This window comes from Podarcis vaucheri, assembly GCF_965113315.1.
Source record: "Podarcis vaucheri genome assembly, chromosome: 2".
NCBI classification, from domain to species: Eukaryota; Metazoa; Chordata; class Lepidosauria; order Squamata; family Lacertidae; genus Podarcis; species Podarcis vaucheri.
In genome coordinates, this window is record NC_138760.1 from 29228761 (window position 1) to 29255676 (window position 26916).

Genomic DNA, 26916 nt, shown 5'->3' on the forward strand with positions numbered 1-26916 from the left:
GGTCCTGTTAGCTAGGGATGATGGGAGTTGTAGTCCCAAAACAGCTGGAGGGCCAAGTTTGGCCATGCCTGGCCTAGACCACAGTGCACCAGAAGTAACGAGCAGACTTTTTTCTTTCCATTTATGTAGAGCACTGATTTGATTTAGACGCTGAAATAATAATGATAGCATTGTTGTTGTTGTTTTTGTTGATTATCATCACATGGGGAGACTCATGATATACTTTCTATGAGCATTCCATAATTACTGCTAAGACCTCTGAGGCTTCTTCATGCACCTTTAAATTGAAACATATTCAGGAGCAGATCATTCAGCAATCAAACGGCTGACTGCACAGTTGCTGACATTCAGTCTGCTGTCTCCTGAAGTATGAGAAAGGACACTTTACCTGTAGCTAATTATAATTTTTTTCCACAGCACTATTAAATAGCTTCCTCAGCTGCAGTGGAGAAACCTAAATAGAAGGGAGCTGTTATAAGGGGTAATTCCATTCAGATGTGCTGCTGATTTTTCCATGCAACTAATTGGACGAGAAACTCTGTGTGTGGCTCCAGAGTCTCTCCGACACACCCGAGTGCTTCTCAAATCGACTCGAAGGACTGATTTCTCTTTCCTTCATTTCCTTACCCTCCTACCCGTCAATTTGATATCCTGCTCCATCGCCCCTCCAAAATGAAGGTTTATTTTAAAATGGTGGAAATAACAAAAAAAAAAAGTAAAAAAGTCAGCAGCCAACTTTCAACGGATTGAAATCACAGGTGAGTAGATTTGCTGAAACTACTGAAATGTCGAATGCTGGGTGCAGCTGGATGTCAGTTCTCAAAGGAGCATGAGGCGATAGTCCAATAAAACCTGCCCCGGCCAGGTCCCCTCCAGATGTGCCCTCAAGCCATAGTCAGATAATAGGATGATGATAGGAGCTGCTGTCCAAAGCATCTGGGGACATCAGGTTGGGGAAGGCTGCTCTAAAAGCTAGGCTGTGGGGTGCAGGGTTTGACATTTAGACATGGGAAACTTGCTGAATGGCTTTGGGTTCATCACACATCACACTGTCTAGCTGACTTGCAGGGGTGGTTGCAAAGTCAGTCTGTGATGCAGTGGTTAGAGTGTTGAACTAGGAGCTGGGAGATCAGGGTTCAAATCTCCAGTCAGCCATGAACTTCGCTGGGTAACCTTGGGCCAATCACTGCCTCTCAGCCTAATCTACCTCACAGAGTTGTTGTAGAGATTACATGAGGAGGGGGAGAACCATGCATGCAGGGAACCTTGAGTCCCTTGGAGAAAAAGGTGGAATAATAATAATAATAATAATAATAATAATAATAATAATAATAATAATTTATTATCATATAGAAAGAATGTGATTTGTACGGACCAGTTATTTCTTTTGCACAGTTTGAACCAGTGTTTTGTGTGGAACCGAAGAGATGGATGGTGTCTCAAGAATTTATCTCATCTATTGGTCTGTTTGGAATATGTCCAGTTTGCTACACAGTGTATGGCTCCAGTCCTGCAGAGCCGCTCACAATGCATGGCAGCAAAGGGAGGCCAGGTTGCAGCACCAAGGAGAGCTCCTAGCAAACAACTTGTTCTGACAAGGGTTGGGAATGAACTGAGGTCTTCTGAGTGTCTGTTTCCAGCCTATCTCTCCTAGGCTCCTCTCATAGGCTTAAACTCTCTGGCCTAAAGACATCTCCTGCACTCCGACCTCCTACGTTGTTTGATCTTTGCAGTGGAGCACCAACAAGGTAATGTGAGAAGCTCTTGGTTCCTTGGACCCCAGGGAAGGAGCCCTGAAGGTCTTGGCTTCTGTCTAAAGAATAATTTATTATTTATACCCCACCCATCTGGCTGGGCTTCCCCAGCTACTCTGGGTGGCTTCCAACACAATATTAAAATACAGTAATGCATCAAACATTAAAAGCTTCCCTAAACAGGGCTGCCTTCAGATGTCTTTTAAAAGTCTGGTAGTTGTTTATTTCTTTGACATCTGGTGGGAGGGTGTTCCACAGGGCGGGTGCCACTACTGAGAAGGCCCTCTGCCTGGTTCCCTGTAATCCTGTAACCTCCAACTTGGTGTCTCCCAATTTTGGACTCCAAGGTCATGACATATCAACCTGTTCTTCCAGCTTCAGGGATGTCACAGTTTCATCATCTCAACTGGGAACTTGTTTCACTGCCCAATCAGGATCAATATAACATTGCTGCATGGTTTAAGCATTTGGCCAAGTTACAGAAATCTACGCTCTTTTTACATGGTGTTGAAACTTCTTGGCAAAGTTATTTGCCCACAGTGTTGATATGCCATTCTGCAGCAGCAGGCTGCAAAAGATGGGAGAGACATAAGAAAGCAAAGCTAAAAATGTTAGCAATGATTTACTTTATTGTTTAAGGATAACATGGATTATATTTTTAGAATACTCCTGTGGAACATAATTGGTTACTAAGTTTTGTTATATACTATAATCAAAATTGAATAAAAATAATTATTTTTAAAAGTTCAGGAACTTTGAAAGTTGTGCTACACAGTCACATTCATCCCTATATGGGCTCGCTGGCAATGGGGTTATTGCACCAAGTTTATCTGTGTTTGGTTATTTATAGCTCCTTTGTTCAAGGAAGAACACCTCACCTAGATGTTTTAAATAGGGAATGATGATAGAGAAGCCATTCCACACTCTCTGCCATATGGAGAAGCCTCTTATGATAGCAACCTGGATGTTGGCAGCAGCAGTCGTCAATCGCATCCTTGGCACATGCCTACTTTAGATGAGCAGGCATAGGCAAACTCGGCCCTCCAGATATTTTGGCCTACAACTCCCATGATCCCTAGCTAACAGGACCAGTGGTCAGGGATGATGGAAATTGTAGTCCCAAAACATCTGGAGAGCCGAGTTTGCCTATGCCTGGATGAAGGCATGCACAAGAGAATTCCTTTCATTGTTTGGGCAAAAGAGGGGAAAATGCTTGGATTAATGCAAACAAAACCCCATCATTATCTCATTTTTGGTGTTTTTCTATATATTTTTTCTAAACAAATCCCATGCAAAACATTAAGTTGAAAAGAAAGGAAATACCGTAACTTCTAACCACTGATTTTATCTTTATTTTAAGGAATGAATGCTTCAAAGTTGTATAAAATTACTTAATCAACAAAGATCCAGTATGGAAAATTGCAGATGGGTAAGAGAAATATTTCTTTTAAACCAGCCAAGCTATTCATATTAATTTCTACCTATGTTTCCACCAGCAATTCGGGGAATAATAACAACTGCACTCTGCCTTCACCTGAAAACTAAAATGATTTAATTTCAGAAACATCTGCGGCAAATAGGTTTCATTAGCACTGCAGTCCTATACATCCTAATCAGAAGTAAGCCCCATCAAGTTCAATGGAGCGCAGATCCAAGAACGTGGATATAGGATTGGAGCCTGATGCTTGCCATTCTTCCTTATAGAAATGCTAGAGCTTTTATATCCAGATATTTGTCTCCCTCCCAGCTCCTGCCGACCTAGCAGTTCGATAGCACTCCAGTGCAAGTAGATAAATAGGTACCACTGTGGTGGGAAGGTAAATGACGTTTCTGTGCGCTCTTGCTTCCATCACGGTGTCCCGTTGCGCCAGAAGAGGTTTTGTCATGCTGGCCACATGACCCTGAAAGCTGTCTGTGGACAAACGCTGGCTCCCTGGAAAGTGAGATGAGCACTGCAACCCCATAGTCGCCTTTGACTGGACTTAACTGTCCAAGGTATTGATATAGCAGAGTCCATTTGCACAACGGAATGATGAATAGTACGTGCCACATGCTTTTAGTTGCTTTATTTACAGTTCATTGTAGAGAAATTACAAACATGCATCTTGCCTCTGCGGGAGCAGAGAAGCAACCCGTCCTTCTCCTCGGACAGAAGAAATACCGAGAGAAAACCTGAAAAAACAGGAAACCAGAGTACGTCACATCCAGCTTCCCATTCCCGTGGGAAAACCCAACAGTACTCTGACTGTGGAATGTAAACATTGTCTTGTGACAAGCACTTTGCTGCACAGTGAAGGAAGCAGAAACCAACATCCTCCCCCTTTCCGTGAACATCACTGGGCAGCGTGTTCGTACAATATCAGTACAAACCCAACTTCTGTACATAGGTACAGTGTTGATCCCTTGACACAATCTTGGACAATACATCAGCAGGAATTTCATTACCTGGCATATAGGACACCGTTACGAGTCCCTTCTGAATATGTTCCCTAGCATGTTGCAACTTCAACTGCAAGTGCTTCGTGCTTTGCTTACAACCTTCCGAATTCAGCAAAGCCAAACATGCTTTGTTGTCCTGGTAAACCTGGATTGGACATTTGACAGGAATTTTCATGTCTTTGCACAATTGTAACAACCATTCACAATCCTTAAGTGAATAAGACAGTGCATTCAGTTCAGCTTCACAAGTACTTAAGCTAATTGTTGTTTGCTTCTTGCATGACCAATCAAATAGACCCTGATTGTACATGTAGCAAACTCCAGACGTACTTTTCCTGTCTGTAGTGTCACTTCCAAAACTTGCATCTGCAAAAATCTCAAGACCACCAGACTTCTGATTGTTAAATCTCAGTCTGTAATGCATAGTGCCTTTCAAATAGCGTGCTATGCGTTTCAGAGCTTTCCAATCCTTAACAGTAGGATTGTTAACTTGTCTGCTTAGCAAATTACAGCTAACAGCAATGTCAGGTCTTGAACATCTGGCAATGAAGTTTAGCTTGCCTAGCACACTTCTGTACAGTGTAGTGTCAGAAAATGCTTCTTCAGTGTCTTCTACCTGATAACCTGTTGTCATCGGTGTGTCTACAGGGTTAGCATCCATCAGGTTCAGTTTGCTTAACACATCAGCAATTTTCCGTGACTGGTGTACTAGAATGTTACCACTTTGATCTTTCTCTATTTCCAGAGATAGGTAATTGTTTACCTCACCAAGATCTTTCATGTCAAAGTGCTCTTTCAGTTGAGCTAGGGCGTTATTGTACATTGTAACATCTTTCCAAAAGAATAAAATATCATCAACATAAAACAAACAATACAGCTTCTTTTGCCCCTCCTCTTTGACAAATACACATGGATCAGCTTTCCCTTGTTGAAAACCTAGAGAAAACAAGGCTTCAGTGAGTTTTGTGTGCCAACACCGTGCACTTTGTTTGAGACCATAAAGGGACTTCTTTAGAGCACAAACAAATCCCTGTTTTACCTGTACGCCATCAGGTGGAAGCATATAAAGTGATTCACCTAGAGATCCGTACAAAAATGCTGTATTTACATCGTGGTGACTAATGTGTAGATTCTCCTCTGCAGCTAGCTTGAGCATAAGCCTTATGCTCTCATATCTCACAGTGGGTGAGTAGGTCTCGTGATAGTCTTCACCTGGTACCTGTGCAAAACCTCTGGCTACCAATCTGGCTTTGTGTCTGACTATCTTGCCATTTTGATCTGTCTTCGCTTTGAAGACCCATTTGCTTCCAAGCAGTTTCATTCCTGGAACTACTGGAACAAGCTCCCAAGTTTTGTTCCTTTCTAAGGAATCAAGCTCAGCCTTCATAGCATTTAACCATGGCTCAGCTTCCTTAGAATCCAAATCCTGGATTTCTTGGAAACTTGAAGGTTCAAATACCTTCTTGGAGCTTTTAACAGCTGCTACTGCTGTCTTAGCAAATTCATCAGCAAATCTCTTTGGAGGTCTGCCTTTTGTGGCTCTTTGTGACCTGCGAATCAGCCTTTGGTCTTCAACACTCTCCTCTTCCTTCTTAGGAGAAAAGTGACCTATTGTGAACAATGGTTCTTCCAATTCCTGATCAGAGCTTTCAGAGGGTCGCATAGAGGCTTTCGCACTCTTGAAATCCTCTGAATTATCCGATTCAGTTTCAGACTCAGAATCAGAACCTTCATCAGTGGGTGTGGGTTGTTGTTGCTTATCCTCAGTCTCATCACTGTCATCAGGATAACATTGAAAAATTCCCACATTCTCCCCCCACTTGGCATTGTACTCAACACTTCTTGTGAGCCTAATTGTCTTGGAGTCAGTCATCATTATTCTGTAAGAACCTTTCTGATAACCTAGAAAGATACCATGCAATCCACGTTTGTCTAACTTTGAGCTTTGTGGTGAATGAATCCACATATCAGAACCAAAAATTCTCATGTGTTTGATGTATGGTTTCTTGCCAAACATTTTCTCATAGGGGGTACAACCAATCGCTGATGATAACCTGCGATTGTAACTGTAAAGAAAACATGAGAGAGCTTCGGCCCAATAACTCTCCGGAAGATTTGCATCATGCAGCAAGGTTTTTAACCCTTGAAGCAATGTTTGATTTGCCCTTTCGCAAAGCCCATTCTGCCATGGCGAGCGAGGACTGGACAAATCGTGTTGAATTCCTTTCTCAGTCAGAAAAGCTTCAAACTGCTGAGAAGTGAATTCTCCCCCGCGATCTGTGAAAAGAATCTTTATCTTCTTACCATGCACATTTTCCAACCAAGCACAGAATTCCTTGAACCTTGGAAAAGCCTCTGATTTCTGCTTGAGATTATACACATAAATATACCTGGAAAATGCATCAATGAGAACCATGAAGAACCTATTGCCACCTAAAGAGGGCGATAGTGGACCAACTAAATCAGCATGAACAATCTGGTATGGTTCTGTAGCTTGCCTACTAGACACCTTACCTTTCGCAGCCATTTTCACCTTGTTTGCTGCGCATGCCTTGCACTTCATGTGGTACCTGCAGGGTTTAATAGTCATACCTTCAACCAAGGTAGGCATTTTAGATACTGCCTCAAAATGCAAATGACCAAATTTTCGGTGAAAATCGTGAATACATCCTGCATGCAAACTTTTGTTAGAACCTGCAATGCAACAAGTATCATTCTGCACAACCTCATCATAATACAAAACAAACAAACGATCAACACATTCAGCATGCAATACATAATCGTCTTTCTTTGTGATGGTGCATTTCTTGTTCTTGAAGGAAACGTCAATGTTCCGTTCATTCAGCTGCATCACACTGAGAAGATTGTGTGTGGCATCTGGAACGTAAAGTACATCATGTATTTCTAAGTCCAAACTGTGAAGAACAACAGTTCCGTAGCCTTGACTGGGGATCGTGTGGTCATCCGCCTGGTGAATCGCACCTTCCTGCGGTGTAAAAGACACGAACAGTCTCTTATCGTTGCACATGTGGTGGGTAGCTGCTGAATCAACAACGAAGAAAGATCTAGACGTCTTCTGGACCTTTGCAACCTTTGGAGTGAAGCGTGAGACCATTGCCTTGTGCTGCGTTGTCCTGGACACCGGACCTTTGCCTTTGCTTTGGCCTTTTCCACGCGCTGAGCTTCCGCTGCGCTGCTCTGTCTTGGCCCTGGGATATTTGCATTCCCTCTTCATATGGCCTAGACGTCCACACGAGTAGCATTTCTCTGCCTTCAAAGCTTTGGCGCCCTCTGGTGGTTCCACTGCACTCAGGGATGACGTCTGTGAAGACTCCCCCTTACCCATGCAGCTAGCACCCCGGCGATCTGCTTCATTCTGGATCACGGCAGTAACATAGGCTACTGTGAGCTGAGCAGTTGGTTGAACAGCAATCTGAGTGGCAACGGACTCCCAACTTGGTCCCAAAGAATGTAGTATCATGAAGGAATACACAGCCTCTGGAAAGTTGAGTCCTCTCTGTTGTAACTCATGTCTCAGATTTTGCATCTCCATCAGGTGTTTACGCACATCTCCACCTTCAGCAAGAGCCATATCATGCAGCTTGGCATAGTAGTACATTGAGGAACCAGCCTCTGTCCTCAAGTGAGCCTCTCTTAAAGAGTTCCAAATGTCTTTGGCTGTGGTCTTTCCACGCAACAGACAGAGCTCTTCTGGGGATACTATCAACGTAAGCGTTCCCCGTGCTTTGGAATCCTTAGCATTCCATTCAGCTGTAACTGGAGCTGGGGGGTTGTCTGTAATAACATTAAACAGACCTTCTTTCTGCAGAACTGCCTCTGCATATAGCACCCACTCTGTGTAGTTATTCTTATTGAGCTTAGGAATCCCAAAAGCATCAACCAGCTTTGCGTTTGCCATTTCTGCTGCTTAAAACGAGCTGCGTCACAGTCCTGCAGCTTTAGCCAAAAGCACTTTTAAAAGTACTTTCGTTTTCCCAGCCATCCAAGCCTGTGAGCTTGTGCCTTTTGGAGCCTTTGCCTGTTACGCGGCAAAACGGCTTTAAAAGTTCAAAGTCCAGCCATAAAGCATAAACAAGGAGCTGGCAGGCTGCTCCGGGAGCATGAGCACATACCTTCATCAATCAAACTTGACGCGCAGAGCAGATAACGCGAACCGTTCCTCTGTACCTCTGCCGGCATTCCGACTCGATCGCTGGAGTCTTTGTTCCTCAGTTCGATTTACGTCTTTCTGGGCCCGAAACCAAAATGTTGATATAGCAGAGTCCATTTGCACAACGGAATGATGAATAGTACGTGCCACATGCTTTTAGTTGCTTTATTTACAGTTCATTGTAGAGAAATTACAAACATGCATCTTGCCTCTGCGGGAGCAGAGAAGCAACCCGTCCTTCTCCTCGGACAGAAGAAATACCGAGAGAAAACCTGAAAAAACAGGAAACCAGAGTACGTCACATCCAGCTTCCCATTCCCGTGGGAAAACCCAACAGTACTCTGACTGTGGAATGTAAACATTGTCTTGTGACAAGCACTTTGCTGCACAGTGAAGGAAGCAGAAACCAACACAAGGGTCCTTTACCTTTACCTTTACCTAAACCGGCATAAAGCTGGGATGGGTAGAGGCAGCATAGAAGTGTTAGTATCTCAGCTCACAGTCAGAGGTAAACTGGCCTCCCCCAGGCAATTGAGCTGGATACTTGATGACCTCTCCGCTGCGTCTCCCGGCAGGCAAGGTCATAAACCTGGCGATTCTCCTCATCAGTCAGACGTGAGGAAAACACACCCTCTGCTTCTCTGTTTCTCTCCCTCCCTGCATTCTCCCCAGGGAGGGGAAATGAGACAGACAGGAGTCCTATTTACATGTTTTATTCCTGTCATTCAGCAGTACATAGAAAACGTGACTGCACCCTTCAGACTCCATCAGAAGAGTCACAACTCCACCCCTGTACTTCCAGCACAGGTCACATGACACTCTGAGCTAACATCCGGTGCTCAGTACAGAGAATAGACTCCTCCTTTTCTCCATCAGTACAGATGCAAACCACAACATCCTGTTTTGCATTTCAGCCATCTGGAGCTGGCTTTTGCATTGCTGCTTTTTTCCAACAAGAAGTGGGCAAGAGGAGTAGAGATTGTTCTTTGCAATGATAGTAGGCAAAAGCCAACCTCAAATACCCATGCCCACCACATTTCTTGCATTGTGTTGCCAGCTCACAGTGGTCAGAAGATGCAATGCTGTGTCTTGTCTGCCTAGCATCGCCTTACATTGCCGCACAGACAATACACCCCACAGCACCTTCATCAGACCTGTTCTGCCAATTTTATGCATGGATTTGTGCATTACATGAATATATAGCAAATGTGAGTGCCATCAATTAGTGACACTGGGTGTTGGCAGTGTTACTATTCCATTGTTGAAATTATATATATTATTTAATTTTTGCCATTGGGAGTGCATAGGATCCTGACTACATTAAGCTGGTGTAAGGTGTCATGGTTATTATACTTCCAGTACTGGTGGCAACCAAAGGATTCCTCTGTCGGATGGAGTAATGAAAAACTTATTTTTTTACATATCTGGGATGGCAGCTCTTGTTGCAGTGAACCTTTCTGAAATCCAGCAGTATTATATCATTTTCTGGAACGGAAACAAACCAGATGACAATGTGAGACCACAGGACTCATGTACAGTTTACATGCAGATGGTTAATTATGATTTGTATCAAAAGTGGATATTTATGTATTGCAATATAATGTTTCATTTAAGTGCTTAAAATCCAGTTGTTTCCATGCTATGTCTCTTCTGTATATAAAAATGTAAAAAAGGAAGAACTGCAGGAAAGCTACATGTTGATTCTAGAGAAAAGAAATATTGAGTTATTTGCAAGGGACATCCTACGGAAACAAGCCTAGACAAATTTGCTGTTGCTCTGCTAAACATCAGGCGGCTTTTATACTGATGCTTGTTAAACATTCATTCATTACAATTGGTCTACTCTCTGTAGGAATTAGCTGAACACAGCCCATGGCTTTTCCTGTGTGATCCACTAACCCAAAAAATGGCCAAGGGAGGAGCAGCACAGATTAACAGAGAGGTACAGACGCAAGTGGCGCTGTGGGTTAAACCACAGAGCCTAGGACTTGCCAATCAGAAGGCCAGCGGATCGAATCCCCGCGACGGGGTGAGCTCCCGTTGCTCAGTCCCTGCTCCTGTCAACCTAGCAGTTCGAAAGCACATCAAAGTGCAAGTAGATAAATAGGTACCACCCCGGCGGGAAGGTAAACGGCGTTTCCGTGTGCTGCTCTGGTTCGCCAGAAGCGGCTTAGTCATGCTGGCCACATGACCTGGAAGCTGTACGCTGGCTCCCTCTGCCAATAAAGCGAGATGAGCTCCGCAACCCCAGAGTTGGCCACGACTGGACCTAATGGTTAGGGGTCCCTTTACCTTTAGCCAATATTATGCCATCCTGATGTTGATGGATTGCAACTCCCAACAGCCTCAGCTATCAGGACCAATGGTTAGGGATGATGAGAGTTGTACTCCAAAGACCTCATGTGGGCTACTGGGGACTCCTCCAGATAGAATCATATACTTATAGAGTTGGAAGAGCCCACACAGGTCGTCTAGTCCAATCTCCTGCGATGCCCAACATGGCACTCGAACCCAGATTCGTATTTGACCTTGAAGAATCACTGAATATTGAGGCTAAACGCCTTCCAAAGTTAATATCCTATATAGAATTTTGCCGAGAGTGAGATGCTGCTATAAGCACAGAAACACAGAAGAATGATGGTAGGTGCTCCAAACACAGCAACAGGGTGCTCGAAACACAACACTGATTTTTTACGGTCAAGTGCATTTCTCTTCATGGAATATCCACTTGACTCTTATTAGTTTGTGACTCCGTGTACATATTGTATGTTTTCTGATTGTGAATTAAGAAACAGTTCGATAGTGAATATCAGCAATATATCTGTCAAAATTACAAATACCTAAACATAGACTGTTAAGTTGTGGGTGAACATATCAGATGACACAGCGAGTCTTTAAACAGCTCTTGTTTATTCACAGGCCAGAACAGAACTGAACTGAAGGCTTCAGCTAGCCTGCTTATATAGAGCTCCACTAGAACGCAACAGTAACCATTTTCTGTAACTATCCAATCACTGAACGTCACTTTCAATCCCTGATTTGCATATGTGGACCTGAGTCAAAACTATCTACAGTATCCCTCTGCTGGCCCAGGGTGAGAACTTCAGTACATAACATAGACAGCCGTTCACCCTCGCTAGATTTAACGTGCTGCCATCTGCCTTATTGCAGGGCAGATATGTGGGTAAACCATATGCAGAGCGAGTCTGCCCCTGCGGCCTGATAGAGTTGGAAACCGTCTCTCATGTCTTGCTACGAGGTTGTTTTTATGAGGATATACGCTCGGTCTTTATCACCCCTGTTATACAGAAAATTCCAAGTGGGTCCGAACCTCAATGCTTAAAATCCCTGATAGAGGATAAGGATCTAGAGATCATATTTTGCGCGGCTGCCATAAAACTCAGGGAACAAGCTGTGCTATTACAAAGAATAAGGCCTCAGATGCAAACTCTAGATAATATTCTAGAGACCTAAGCCACATTTCTAATGGCTGTCATATTCATATTGTTTAATGTTATATTCGATTGTAAATTCAAACTTAATGCTATTGTGTTTTATGTTTGCTTAGTACGGTATGTGAATCTGGTCTGGGGCCGTAATAAATTTCTATTCTATTCTAGTTTGATAGTGTTATATAAATATTGTTAGTATACTATTAGCCTACGTGTTGCTTTGTGCTTGTCACATTCACCTGAGTCTGTGTCATTTCCATAGGGAAGAGGCTTTTTCCCTCTCTTTGTAGGAATCTCTTAGGAATCTGCTTTTCTCTCTGCAAGTACTGTTTCTGGGTGGCAGCATCAAATCCCATGGCTTTCAGTATTCAGTGGTACCTCGGGTTACAGACGCTTCAGGTTACAGACGCTTCAGGTTACAGACTCCGCTAGTACCAGAAATAGTACCTTGGGTTAAGAACTTTGCTTCAGGATGAGAACAGAAATTGTGCGGCGGCGGCATGGCGGCAGCAGGAGGCCCCATTAGCTAAAGTGGTGTCTCAGGTTAAGAACAGTTTCAGGTTAAGAACGGACCTCCAGAATGAAGTAAGTTCTTAACCCGAGGTACCACTGTACCTCTACCCTGATGACACCCATCAATACCTCTGTATCCCAGAAATATTCCCCTCCACCCATTAGGCATCTCCTGTTGTTTTTCCAACATTTTGCTTGGATAGTTTCATCACCATCTCATCCTCAATATATCAAAGGCTAAACTTCTCATCTTCCCTTTTTTATTTTTTTTTTAAATTCCTTTCTCTGTTGACCTTGTCACCAACTATCTTGATGATCTGGCCCAAAGCCTCATCTTCGAGCCCACTTCAGCTCATTGCCAAGTCATGATGTTTCTATGAGCAAATAGTCCAGCTCACACTCAGATCATTGCCCTACCTTTATTATAGCAGATTTATAGTCCCTGGACTTCTATTGACACACCTCAAAGCTCATCTCTGTACAAAAAAATTGCCTTTTTAAAGCAAAAACAAAACACAACCCTCTCTGTAATTAATAACAGCACAATGGCCCTTACATCCCTTCTCTGGCTACTGGTGATTATGGGAAAAATCAATTTTACTCCATCTGCAGGATGAAACTTAGTTTATGTTCTGATGTATAATTTATGTGCATGCATCTTTCAGCCATATATATATATATATATATATATATATATATATATATATATTTGCTTTCGTAGATTTTCACGGGTACAGGAATGCAGGTTTTGGTGTCTTCGGGTGTCTTCCCGTGTAAGAGTCGGGGTGTCTGTGCGACGTTTCGACGAGGTCTCACTCGTCATCTTCAGGCTGGTGCTTTCGGCTTCTTGTTACTGGAACAGAGCTCTGTTCCAGTAACAAGAAGCCGAAAGCACCAGCCTGAAGATGACGAGTGAGACCTCGTCGAAACGTCGCACAGACACCCCGACTCTTACACGGGAAGACACCCGAAGACACCAAAACCTGCATATATATATATATATATATATATATATATATAATCATTCCTCCAATATGGATCCCGCTTTCTCTCAACAGATGAAAATCCTCAATCTGTCAGTACTGTAAAAATGTGGGTGGAAAATGAGTATTACCAGTGAAATTGGAGGAGTTAGTTTAAGAAGGCAGGCCTTCCAAACCAGAAGACTGGATGTCAGGAAAGATCTGTTTCTTACTTTTTAGCCTATGTCCCTCTGTCTGAACCACCTTAGAATTCTAAAAAAACCCACAAAGCAGATCCCACAAATCTGAAGTCTGCCCATCAATGGTGTTGTGAATAGATGATTGGACTTGGTCCAGAGAGACATAGGTTCAAATCCTCCTTCGTCCATAAAGTTTACTGGGTGACCTGGGATTATTGATTTGACCTTAAACTAACCTCATGTCACAGGGATACAGTGAGGATAATTCTAATATTGGCTACCTTGAGCTCTGAAGAAGTGGGGTACATGTGCAACTAAGACTGTGTACACACTAATTTTAGAGCACATTCAAAGCACATTATACAAGCATGATGTGAAATGCAGGAATTCTTTCCCTCAAATAGTTCGGGGAACTATAGTTTGTGAAATATTGCTGGAAATTGTAACTCTCTGAGGGTTAAACTGCAACGCCCAGAATTCTTTGATGAAAAGAATGTGCTTTGGAAAGGTATATTGTGCACAGCCTAATAATAATAATAATAATAATAATAATAATAATAATAATAATTGTTATGTGCTGAAGTTCTCACCCTGGGCCAGCAGGGGGATACTGTAGATAGTTATGCAAATGAAGGATCGAAAGTGACGTTCAGTGATTGGATAGTTTTAGAAAGTTGCTACAGTTACATTGTTCTGGAGCTCTATATAAGCAGGCTGACTGAGCTCTTCAGCTCAGTTCTGTTGCAGCTTACAAATAAAGAGCTGCTTTGGAAGAATTGCTGTGTCGTCTGATATCTTCACCCACAACTTAACAACAACAACAACAACAACAACAACAATAATACAGTGCCTAGTTATTCACAGAACACAGTCTCTAAACAGCTCATACCCTTTGGCATATGCTCTTTACATCTTTAAAATCCCTGGGGCATCGCTTTAGTCATTCCCATAAGCGTGCTGTTTCAGCTGTGTGGTTTAATCAGGTCCCTTTCCACTAGGACAAGGGTGAATTGTAATCAAGGCAAACTGCTATAAGGTCACTCTCCTTGCCTTGGTTTCCTGCGTTTAGAACCTACTATCTGAAACAATTTGTTTAATCTCTGCCTCTTTGGTATTCCAACCAATTTATAAAGCAGCTTTTGGGACATGACGCAAAACGGCAGTTTTAAAGCCACAGATCCTTCTAGTAAATCTGTAAGATTAAGCACCTCACACCCACAAGAGTGTGTTCCTTGGGATGACAGAATTATGGCCCCGGGATAAATCTGATTTTATAATCCTGCTTAGTCTACATTGATCTGGATAAACAGAGGCCCATCAGCTGAGAGGTTAGCATGACTTAGGCAAAAGGGAGTTTTTAACTGTGAACACATTTTCACAAAAGGGATGGGAAAGTGGCAAAGGATGTTAACCTAAATGTTAGTTAAATGCAAGTATTTCTCCCTTCTCAGTCATTCGCTAGTGTCAAAATTCCAGGAAATAATTTTGCGACTGTGCAGAGAAGGACCCTCCTTTCTCAAATTAAGAGATAAACAAAAGACAGCAAGTGAAATGAGATTTTGAAGGGAGACAGCAGAGTTGAAGTGGTCCTGTGCTGTTTGGTGATGCACCCATAAATACAGCCATTATAGATAAGCTCTCATGGCAGGAGGATGCCGTTTCTCAAGCACATATATCCAGTGCCTCCCTCCCACCTTGAAAAATAGATGCTGGTAGTCACCAAGCCAGTGTGGTGTAATAGTTAAGAGCGGTAGACTCATAATCTGGGGAACTGGGTTCACATCTCCCCTCCTCCACATGCAGCTGTTGGGTGACCTTGGGCTAGTCACACTTCTCTGAAGTCTCTCAGCCCCACTCACCTCACAGAGTGTTTGTTGTGGGGGAGGAAGGGAAAGGAGAATGTTAGCCGCTTTGAGACTCCTTCGGGTAGTGATAAAGTGGGATATCAGATCCAAACTCCACCATGAAGTGTGGGGGTCTGGTTGTGTTGCAGTATAACAAGAACTATTCACATAATACACATCTAACCATACGATGGTTTCTATGCATCAGTGTCTAACAGACAAAGCTGCTGAAATACATTACTGGAAACCCCTTCAAATGTTGCATTCAAATGTTGAATGTATAATAATAATAATAATAATAATAATAATAATAATAATTTATTCAAGCCTTCTGGCAGTCACTGCTGCTTCAAAGATAAGGATGTTAATTTAGGTTATCAGCTCGGGAGATTTTCAGAATCTCCGGCAGAAAATCAGACCGCAGATGCCTTTTCATTTTGAAAGAAAGAAAGACAATGGTATCAGACCCAATATATATGTGCTTTAAAGATTGCATAATGACAAAAGTGTTAAGCATGACTCAGTCACACTTAATATGCATTTGCCGATTTCTTTTCTTCTTTTTTTTTGCAGCTCTGAACAGAAGCAATATGGGGCATATGCCCATACGAAGCTTTAGCTTATTGTTATGTTTCTATTTTATATTCCATTTTCTCTTTTACTTCTATTTTGGTAGCTTCTTCCACTTACTTGGTGGCAAAAGTACTGGAAAATGACTCTCCGCCAACAGATTCCACCCACCTTTACTCCCACAAGCAGATCTCATAAGATGAAACACATTCTTCTTGCTAGCTTGCAGAACAAAAAATAAAACAAAATAGGAGACAGAACCTTAGTGAAGAGAAGAGAACAAAATTGTAATGTAGGCTGCTGAAATATGAGCTATTATCAAAAATATTTGGTTTTGTGGGGATCCTTTAAAAATGAAAATTCTTCCCCCCCCTTTTTTAATCCAGCCATTAGTTTTCCGGATTTACACCGCAACTGTATAGCAGCTGTATGTTTGTGGGTATGTTAGAATTGGGCAGAAGACAACTTGTTTAGTCTTATATACAGAGGCTGGAAATCTGCAATTAGCTATGGTGTTCTCAGTGCATGCTCATCGTCTACTACTTCGTAGTAGAGCATCTTATTTGCAAGCTGAAGTTCCTAGGTTGAGTCCTCAACACCTCTATGTAGGGCTGGGGGGGGGGGGGGTCCCCTGTCTGAAACTATGTGAATCAGGAAAGACTGCACTGCAGGTACTTTAGCTACATCATGGTGTCACGAAAGCACAAATCAGTGTCTGAATGCAAGACTTTTAAAAGAGCTGGTCCCAGTACAGTGGGTGGCATTCAGATACTACCTCAGGGACGCTGGTGGCACTGTGGTCTAAACCACTGAGCCTATTGGGCTTGCCGATCGGAAGGTTGGCGGTTTGAATCCCCAGACAGAGTGAGCTGCCGTTGCTCTGTCCCAGCTCCTGCCAACCTAGCAGTTTGAAAGCATGCCAGTGCAAGTAGATAAATAGGTACCGTTGCGGCAGGAAGGTAAACGGTGTTTCCGTGCGCTCTGGTTTCCATCATGGTGTCCCGTTGCACCAGAAGTGGTTTAGTCATGCTGGCCACATGACAAGGAAAGCTGTCTGGTAGACAAACGCTGGCTTCCTTGGCCTAAAGTGAGATGAGCGCCGCAACCACATAGTCGTCTTTGACTGGACTTAACGGTCTAGGGGTCCTTTACCTTTACCTTACCTTCTACCTTAGGCTTCAAAAAGGCACAGTTTACATTCTATATTTAAGTGCTGAATCCAAGTCCTGAAAATGGGTCTACTTGCATTACTGAAGGCTTTGGTTTTTTTATTTTGACCCATGCAGAAGTACCTGGAGAAGCCTGATGAAGCAGTTCATGTCAATCAATGTTTGATAAGCCAACAGAAGCAGATTCAGGCTCCTCAGTCTTATCTCGATGTTCCTGCCGGGATCAGACTCCCCTGTTGCAAGATTTGGTTTTATGGATGGTGAAAAATGATTTCCTGACATCTAAAAAACATGCTCTTTTTCCTGTTTTGATGGAGGAGAAAAACCCCATGTATTTCATTAAAATGGAAACTTTTGTCCCAGTACTATGTAGTGTATCACTTGATCAAGATTTCTTTTTTGGAAAAAAAAATCTTAGCCAAGATGTTTTCCCCGACAGAAACATCTTGTGTTTGGGAAGGAGGAGGTGGGGTTGAGGAAAGGAAGGCTGCAATTAAGAAATTCCAGTCTCTTCTCTCTGAAAGTAAGAATTAAACACAAATGAAAGACCAGGTAATGGTATTTGGAATATTTAAGCCTGAATCACAAATGCAGCACGCGCCCCAACCAAACAGGGTGGGCTTGTTGTTGTTGTTGTTTAGTCGTTTAGTCGTGTCCGACTCTTCGTGACCCCATGGACCAGAGCATGCCAGGCACCCCTGTCCTCCACCGCCCCCCTCAGGTTGGTCAAACTCATGCTGGTAGCCTCAAGAACACCGTCTAACCATCTTGTCCTCTGTCATCCCCTTCTCCTTTTGTGCCCTCAATCTTTCCCAACATCAGTGTCTTTTCCAGGGAGTCTTCTCTTCTCATGAGGTGGCCAGAGTATTGGAGCCTCAGCTTCAGGATCTGTCCTTCCAGTGAGCACTCAGGGCTGGTTTCTTTAAGAATGGATAGGTTTGATCTTCTTGCAGTCCATGGGACTCTCAAGAGTTTCCTCCAGCACCATAGTTCAAAAGCATCAATTCTTCGGCGATCAGCCTTCTTTATGGTCCAGCTCTCACTTCCATACATCACTACTGGGAAAACCATGGCTTTTACTATACGGACCTTTGTTGGCAAGGTGATGTCTCTGTTTTTTTTATGGTGGGCTTGCTGATGTGCAAGGTTGCTCCATGGCAAAAAATTGCAGCTGGTAGCATGGAGAGCTATGAAGTCACTCTAGTAACTGACTGAGTACAAGCATGATGTCCCTAATGGAGCTGGATGGTTCAAACATAAAGGGTTTGCAAAAATGTTTCTTAGGTTAGAAAGCATGGTTATCATATCCTTCATAAAGCAGGGGTGACTAACATGTAGCTCTCCAAATGTTATTGGACTACAACTCCCATCAGCCCCAGCTAGCACGTCCAATGGTCAGGGATGTTGGGACTTGGACATCTAGAGGACCACACAGGTTCATCACTCCTGATGTAAATCAGCAGTAGACAACAGGACAGCATAGCAGCTTGACTTTTAGGATACTTCTTGCAGAAGATGCTGCTGTTCAGATATGTTCCTTTCAGAAGAAGCTACCTGAGGAGATAGGTCCACTTTTGACCCACATCCCATCATTTGTTACACTCCAATAAGAGACTTCGCTGCCAAGCACAACTTGCAATTACGCTGGAAAAGGTCAAGCAGAGAATTACTGCAATAATGTGGACAATGAGCAAAAACTGATCAAGAAGCCAAACAATTTGAAAATCAAGCAGGAAATTAAGACTCTTCAAACTCAATTTGCAATGATGATAAATAAGGAAGTCGAATGGAACATTAAAAGGTTAAGGCAGAAAAACTTTGAGTTCGCAAACAAATCAGGAAAATGGCTTGCGTGGCAACTTAAAAAGAGATAAATTAGGATAAATGACGAAGAGATAGCTAATCCGAAAGAAATTAGGAAAGGATTCTTGGACTTTTATAGGCAACTATATAGAAATAAAGAAAGGAACAATATGAAGAAAATAGAAAGATATCTAAGAGATAAAATGATGCAGAAGATCCCGACAGATCAAAAAGACCAGCTGAATGCCCCAATAGAAAAAGAGGAAGTAAAAGAGGCGATAAAAGAGCTGAAGAGAGGGAAAGCTCCGGGACCTGATGGATTTACATCAAGTTATTATAAAGAAATGAAAGACGTGCTGATGATCCCTTTGATGGAAGTCATGAATAACATTTTAAAAGAAAGAGACATTCCAGAAACGTGGAAAGAAGCATATATTACATTGATACCAAAACAGGATTCGGATTTAACTCAAGTAAAAAACTATAGGCCTATCTCACTATTGAATACGGATTACAAGATATTTGTGGGAATCTTAACGAAGAGATTGAAAAGGATATTAATAAGACTTATACATAAGGATCAAGCAGGTTTCCTACCAGGCAGACAAATGAAAGATAATATAAGAAATATAATTAATGTCTTAGAATATCTGACTGCTAGGAATAATAAACAAGCAATTTTAATGTTTGTGGACGCTGAAAAGGCCTTTGATAATATTATATGGGAGTTTATGTTGAAAAATTTAGAATATATGGAGGTGGGGAAAGAGTTTTTCAATGGTATAAAGGCAATCTATACAGAACAGAGAGCAAACTTGATAGTTAACAATGTTATTACTGAAGATATAAAAATCTCTAAAGGAACAAGACAAGGTTGCCCACTTTCGCCATTGTCATTTATAACGGTTCTGGAAGTCTTTTTAAATGTAATTAGACAAAATAAGCAAATAAAAGGGGTGACAGTAGGTCAGAATGAGTATAAAGTCAAAGCCTTTGCCGATGATTTGGTAGTGACCATGGAAGAACCAATAGAAAGTGTAAAAGAGGTACTGGATGAGATGGAACAATTTGGAAAGGTAGCTGGATTTAGACTGAACAAGAGAAAGACCAAAATGATTGTAAAAAATATGGAACAAACTAAGATTGAAATAATGCAGCAACAAATGGAGATAGAGGTGGTGAAAAAGGTAAAATACTTGGGAATTTGGTTATCGCCTAAGAATATTGATTTGTATCAAAATAATTATATTCCGGTTTGGAAGGGAATAAAGAATGATCTGGAGGTGTGGGGCAGAATGAAATTATCTTTTGGGGGAAGAATATCCACGATAAAGATGAGCGTACTGCCAAAGATGTTATTTTTATTTCAGACTATACCCATTATAAAGGGTATAGCAATCTTTAAAGAATGGCAAAGAGTGATTTCAAGGTATGTCTGGCAGGGGAAAAAGCCAAGAATAAAATTTAAGTTATTGACGGATGTAAAAGAAAGAGGTGGCTTCGCCCTGCCAGATATGAAACTATATTATGAAGCAGCATGCCTATGTTGGTTAAAAGAATGGATTAAATTAGAAAATAAGGAATTATTAGAGCTCGAAGGTTTCGATAACAGATTTGGTTGGCACGCGTATTTATGGTGTGATAAGAAGAAAGTTCACAAAGGCTTTGGAAACCACATTTTCAGGAGTTCTTTAATAGAAGCATGGGATAGATACAAAAATATACTGGAGCCAAAAGTCCCACATTGGCTATCTCCACTGGAGAAAATTAATATGAGAGGTAAATGGAGTACATATGGTGAATTGGTAATTAAAGAAGGAGGAAAATTGAAACTGAAACCATTTGAACAAGTTAAAGATCATGTATATGATTGGTTGCATTATTTTCAAGTAAATGAAATGTTTAAAAAAGATTTAAAAGAAAGGGGTTATGCAGAAAAAGAATCTAAATTTCAAATAGACATAATAAACAATGAATACAAAACTCTGTCAAAAATGTATAAGATATTGTTGGAATGGCATACGAAAGATGAAGAGGTTAAATCGGTAATGATACAGTGGGCCAAAGATTTTGGGTATAATATTCAATTCGATGAATGGGAAAAACTGTGGAAAGAGAATATAAAATTTACTGCATGTATGGCACTGAAAGAAAATGTTATGAAAATGTTTTACAGATGGTACATCACACCTGTAAAGTTAGCAAAGATGTATAAGATGTGTAACAAATGTTGGAAATGTAAAGAAAAAGAAGGGATGTTCTTTCATGTGTGGTGGGAATGTAAGAAAGTGAAAAGCTTTTGGGAAATGATATACAATGAAATGAAAAAAAATGTTAAGATATACTTTTGTAAAAAAACTGGAGGCTTTTCTTTTAGGGATCCTAGGAAAGGATATAAGAAGAAAAGACTGCAAACTCTTTCAATATGCAGTAACGGCAGCCAGAATCTTGTTGGCCCAGAAATGGAAGCAAGAGGAAATACCGACGATAGAAGAATGGAGACTGAAATTGACAGATTACGCGGAATTGGACAAATTAACTGGGAAAATCAGATACACCAAAGACCAAAAGTTCATCAAAGACTGGGGAAAGTTTGTTGATTATCTGAAAAATGTATGTGGTGTGAACACAACGCTAGTGGGTTTTCAAGAGGCACTGTAAAAATAGAGAAGTATTGTTAATATGAAATAGTGGGGGAAGGGAAGTATAATGGCAATACGAAAGAAGGGAATGTGTAATTAAAGTTATAAATACGGATGATTCTCAGAGATGCTGAAGGAAGTTCAAGAAAGAGTCAATTTGTTGTATTTTGGATAAAAATGTATAACTGTATGGAAAATTAATAAAAATTTATTTTTTTAAAAAAAGAGAATTACTGCAATAAGGGCCTCCTGCTTTTATTGCTCTTGACCCCAAAGTAATAAACAGTGGGTGAAGAACAGAACCTGTTTTCTGGGTACCACTTTAGTCAAGTAGAGCGGGGAGCAATGACACCACCTTCTTAAGGTGTGAGATTATTAAACTCCAAATTACACAATATCAACATTTTGGTAAGCAGCTCTTGAGATGATTAACTTTTGTCACTCACCACTAACGTCTATTATCAGAAGATGCGACCCTGCAAAAATTAAGATCCACTACGTATTCCAGATGTGTCTGTTTGTAGCTGAGGGAAAGGTAGGAGGAGAAGGTGTCTGTGTGGTGTTTGTAATGTAATGAAAGTTTAATTTCAGGTTAACTGGAAAGCTATGGCAGTTCAGTGTATCCTAGATTTACATACTAATGCACTCTCTGAGTTTCCAAAATATGACTGGCTTTGTCGCTTCATTTCTGTCTCACATTATATGTGATAAAGGTGGATAAAGGCTTTCTCACATTTCTCTTGGGCCATCACCTGCTTTAGTAATCCATGACTGAGAACACTGAGTGAGGAAGTTACAGAATTTCACAGGTAGAGTCATCTTTTAAGGAATTGCTTGTCTTCCTGGTTTCCCCCTACCATGTTTTTTTTAGATTTCACAATTCCAAGTGTTAATTTATTTTTTTATAAGTATTTGTTGTTGTTAAATTCCCATTTATGTTTGAATGCCTCTGACTTATTTAAGCAGGGCCTATATGTGAGAGAGTGATGTGAGTGGAATTGAACTCCAATAAAATTCTAGGCTTCAGTGGGATCCCACCATGGACGTAGACTATAAATTGGAGGCAACAGCAGTGGGTGTTCCTCTCGTAATTTTTTTTTTTTTAATGTAATGTGCTTCAAGGATAAGAGAAATTGTGTGTTCATAGACAGCATGAATGTGTGAAGTAAACAGCAAGAGACTGGCGTTCCATGTTGACAATTGCTAGTATTAAAAAATAGTAATGCTGACAATGTGATAAACTTTTGTGTGAAAGTTTCTGTTTCCTTAGCTAATTGAATATGAAAGGGAGTGCTAATTAAAGGTGCTTTCATATCAAATCCCTAGATTCTGTTGGAACCAGCTAGCGCCAAACAGATCTGTCAATTTCAGGTTCTTTCAGCTTCTCATTTCCCCGCTTCTGTTCTCTACATTTCCACATTCCTCACAAAAACGCAGCAGTGTTTTAGAGCAAGTTTCTCCCAACAGACACTCATATATTCAGTTTTGCATAATATATACATTTTTATGGAACAATTTCCTTCGTTATAATGCATTTGTGTATGCTATTTTCATGAATATATGCATACTCATGCACACTAATACACAGCTGTGAGGAAACTTTTCAACTGTAGGGTTGCCGTATTTTGAAGAGGAAAAATGAAGTTGCATTTGTCAACTTCTACTTTTAACTATGGATCGCTATGACGACTCTCCCCATGAAAAAGAGGGTATGTCCTGGAAGAAGAGGACATATGGCAACCCTTATCAGGCTCTGTCTCACAGGCTAAATACTGTGATGCCACCTGTCAATTGCATGGCATTGTTATGACATCACATGATTAACAGGGGGGTGGGATACCTGCCTATCAAAATCTCTAGGACTTTGTGATTCATTCTGCTTAACAGGGGAGCATGGGAGAGTCACAAAGGACTCTGCAAGTTTTCTCACTTTAAGCACATCCTTTGCTTAGAGATTGGGGTGGAAAGGTGTGCCAGTTTCAGTCCTCTTATTTTCTCATTTTGCCAATCTTAAATCTATTTCTCCACATTTCAGTAGTTATTTCTCTCTCTGTGTGTGTTTTATTTTTTTTTAAATCCTCATAAAATAATAGATTTGGATCCCTGTATTATACAAAGAAAACGGCAATTAAAAAACACCTATAATCCTTTACATTTTGCCTATTCATTTGCATGCATTATACGTAAGAAGCTCTAATTACATATCCTAAAAATGCCCCTCCACCTTTAACAGTTGCATGATAGCAATTATCAAGTGATTTTGATATTTGTTAATGGAGGTTTTGTTTTGTTTTAAAGAGGAGCATATGACCGATCAGTGCTACCTCAACTGTTTGCATGCGTTGGCTTAAAAGCTTGGGTGAATGCCTAAATCAGAATACAGAGAAGTTAAACATCCAAGAGGAACCAATAGTCTCTCTCTATATAAAAAAGTATCAAAGAAAAGCATTTTAATGCTCATATTTCCTCATCCTTTCTCTTCCCCACTACTTTAGTGATTAACATCTTTTTTCCTAAAGTGAAAGTTTGACAGCAAATAAAGGGGGCAATGAATGTTTGGGACGACGTGCAACATTAACAGCCTTGTAAAAATTAAATGACGCATTACTTGCAGATTATTGCTGAACTGGCACTGCACACTTTTGCATAATGCACATGCTTTCCACTTTATTCAAAGTTTTCCAGTCAAGAAACAGCTTCTGATTCTTGCAAAAGTTTCCAGTGAAATTGTGCACTTCTATAACTTTTCTCTAGCACACTATTTTCCCTCTCTTGTGTCTCTCTCTCAATCTTTAAAATGGATACCAACTCTGGCCATTAGGAGCAGAGTTGATCTATTTATAACACAATATAGACTACTAGCCAAATAGCAGCAGTAATTTGATAATCATAGCAAGTAAATCTAAAAGATTAGGAGATCAAATTGTCAGAAGAGAAGATCTAAATTAGCTAAAATACAGGTGGGTAAAGATGAACAAGAATACAGTGGTACCTCAGGTTAAGTACTTAATTCGTTCCAGAGGTCTGTTCTTAACCTGAAACTGTTCTTAACCTGAAGCACCACTTTAGCTAATGGGGCCTCCCACTACTGCTGCGCCGCCGGAGCACGATTTCTGTTCTCATCCTGAAGCAAAGTTCTTAACCCGAGGTACTATTTCTGGGTTAGCGGAGTCTGTAACCTGAAGCGTATGTAACCTGAAGTGTATGTAACCTGTAAACATTTTTGACTAGCGGCATGCTTTATGTTCACAGACCTTTCTTTTCCATCAAGTATAATTTCCGAGACCTGCAAAAAAGCAAAGCAAAATATAACTCATGGTCAATATTCATCCTTCTGCTGCTGTTTGCTGCAAGTGATTATACCACTTTGTTGCAATCATCACAGATAATCATGGTTGCAATAAAGTGATGTTGCAGCAAGGATCTCACACTGCTCCACACTCAGAATTGGCTATGTGACAACATCATGAAGCCAGTTCAGAGCAAAGACAGTGCTTGCTCTGAATGGGCACCAAAGGGTGTGCTTTTCATAGGAGGCAATAGTGTTCTTAGAAAGTCTTTCCTCCATTTCAACTCTGACATTATTTTACCATTAATCACCCGACAGAATGCAGATAACGAAATTTAAAACAAGGCGCAAAGGGAAAGGGCACAAGGATTTCATTTTTGAACTTTCAATTAGATGGCTTTATTTTACCATTAATCACCCAACAGAGTGCAGATAACAAGATTTAAAACAAGGGGCAAGGGGCAAGGGCACAGGGATCTCATTTTTTGAACTTTCAATTAGATTCAGGACTGGATGAGAACATACCTTTCTTGGTGTGGCCTAAATATACCCTTGAACCAAATACCTTTGAAGATTTAACTTAAAGACTGGAGGAATGTGATCGTTTTAACTATGACAAGTGTGTCCATGTTAGATATTTGTAAGTCCTGCATTGCTTTGTGTCATTTTTCTATCCACGACCTTCCATGTAATGTAAACCACCTGGAGCTGAGTGTGTGGGATGGAACATTAACTGCTATAGAAAGGCTGCTCTGTCCCACAGAGGAAAGAGAAACTGGGTGGTGTAGGGAGAGCGGGTGTGTGTGCAGTTTATCAACATGCAGGTTGGAGGGCAAAGAGTCAAGATTTCCAGCTCTGGAATGGTGTTTACTTATCTTCATGAGGGCCTACAACTGTACTGAGAATGCGAAGTCTAGAGGCTACATTTCATTATGCCTCCTTTCTCTTGATTCTATGATTCTATGATTCTATGATTCTTGTGTGGCTTGAAAATATAGAATCTCCCTTCATCGGGAACAGGAATGTAGGAGAGGCTCGGAAAAGAGGCAGAAAGCAGAGGCAGAGACTGAGAAGGCTTCAGAAGCTGACAGGGACATCTGCATAGCTCTACCCAAAGGAGGCTCAAAGTAAGCCATAGGCAAATCTGTCAATTTTCCGCCCGTGTCACCTTGGTACATCCTTACCCATAATTCTGTTCTCCTCCGTGCCTGCATATAATCTGTGGAATTTCAACACAAGCTCTTCTCAAAACATTTATTTAAATAGGCATTTAAAATGTATTCAGATGTGGATGTTTTCTGGGGTTTTATCACTTCTGGATGTTTTCTGGGGTTTTATCACTTCGGGGGGGGGGGAGGTGCCAGTATTCCCCATCAAGTTGTTACAATAAATGCCACACTTTTTAACAAAACAACAACAACAACAAAAAGAGGTGCTGGTACTTCGTAATAATAATAGTAATTTATTATTTGTACCCTGTCCATCTGGATGGGTTTCCCCAGCCACTCTGGGCAGCTTCCAACAAAGTTTAAAAATAAATTAAAATGTCACACATTAAAAACTTCCCTGATGCCTTCTAAATGTCAGGTAGTTGTCTATCTCTTTGACATCTGATGGGAGGGCGTTCCACAGGGCGGGTGCCACTACCGAGAAGGCCCTCTGCCTGGTTCCCTGTAGCTTCACTTCTTGCAGTGAAGGACCTGCCAGAAGACCCTTGGGGCTGGACTTCAGTGTCTGGACAGAACGATGGGGGTGGAGACGCTCCTTCAGGTATACTGGGCCGAGGCCGTTTAGGGATTTACCTTGTGTGCCCCCTTGTTCAGTTAGCACTTAATATTTTGAAGGGGAATGGGTGGTCAGGGCTTTGCTCTCGAGATGATAGAGGTTTCACAGATCAGTCAAGTTCATCACTGTGAAAAAGGGCAGTCCGCTTAGATGCATTTTCAAAAAAGAAATTCTTAATCATGAGCATGGTAATTCCACCTTTTGGAAATTAACAGAAGTAACATGCTTCCTATAGAACAGATTAATCAGCTGAGCTGCCTCATTCAAGGCAGCCTGCAATTTCCAGCTGTCTGCAGAAAAAGGGAGCTGAGGAGGTGTTTCTG

At 41.3% G+C, this 26916-nt stretch overlaps 1 long non-coding RNA gene across 1 annotated transcript; it reads left to right on the plus strand.

Moving 5' to 3' along the window:
• Window positions 1-445: 445 nt before the first annotated feature.
• LOC309526691 lies at window positions 446-17577 on the plus strand. Its single transcript, XR_014216845.1, has 4 exons — window positions 446-758; window positions 1396-1748; window positions 3115-3183; window positions 17192-17577. It is a non-coding gene; the product is annotated as an uncharacterized lncRNA (long non-coding RNA).
• The last annotated feature ends 9339 nt before the right edge of the window (window positions 17578-26916 follow it).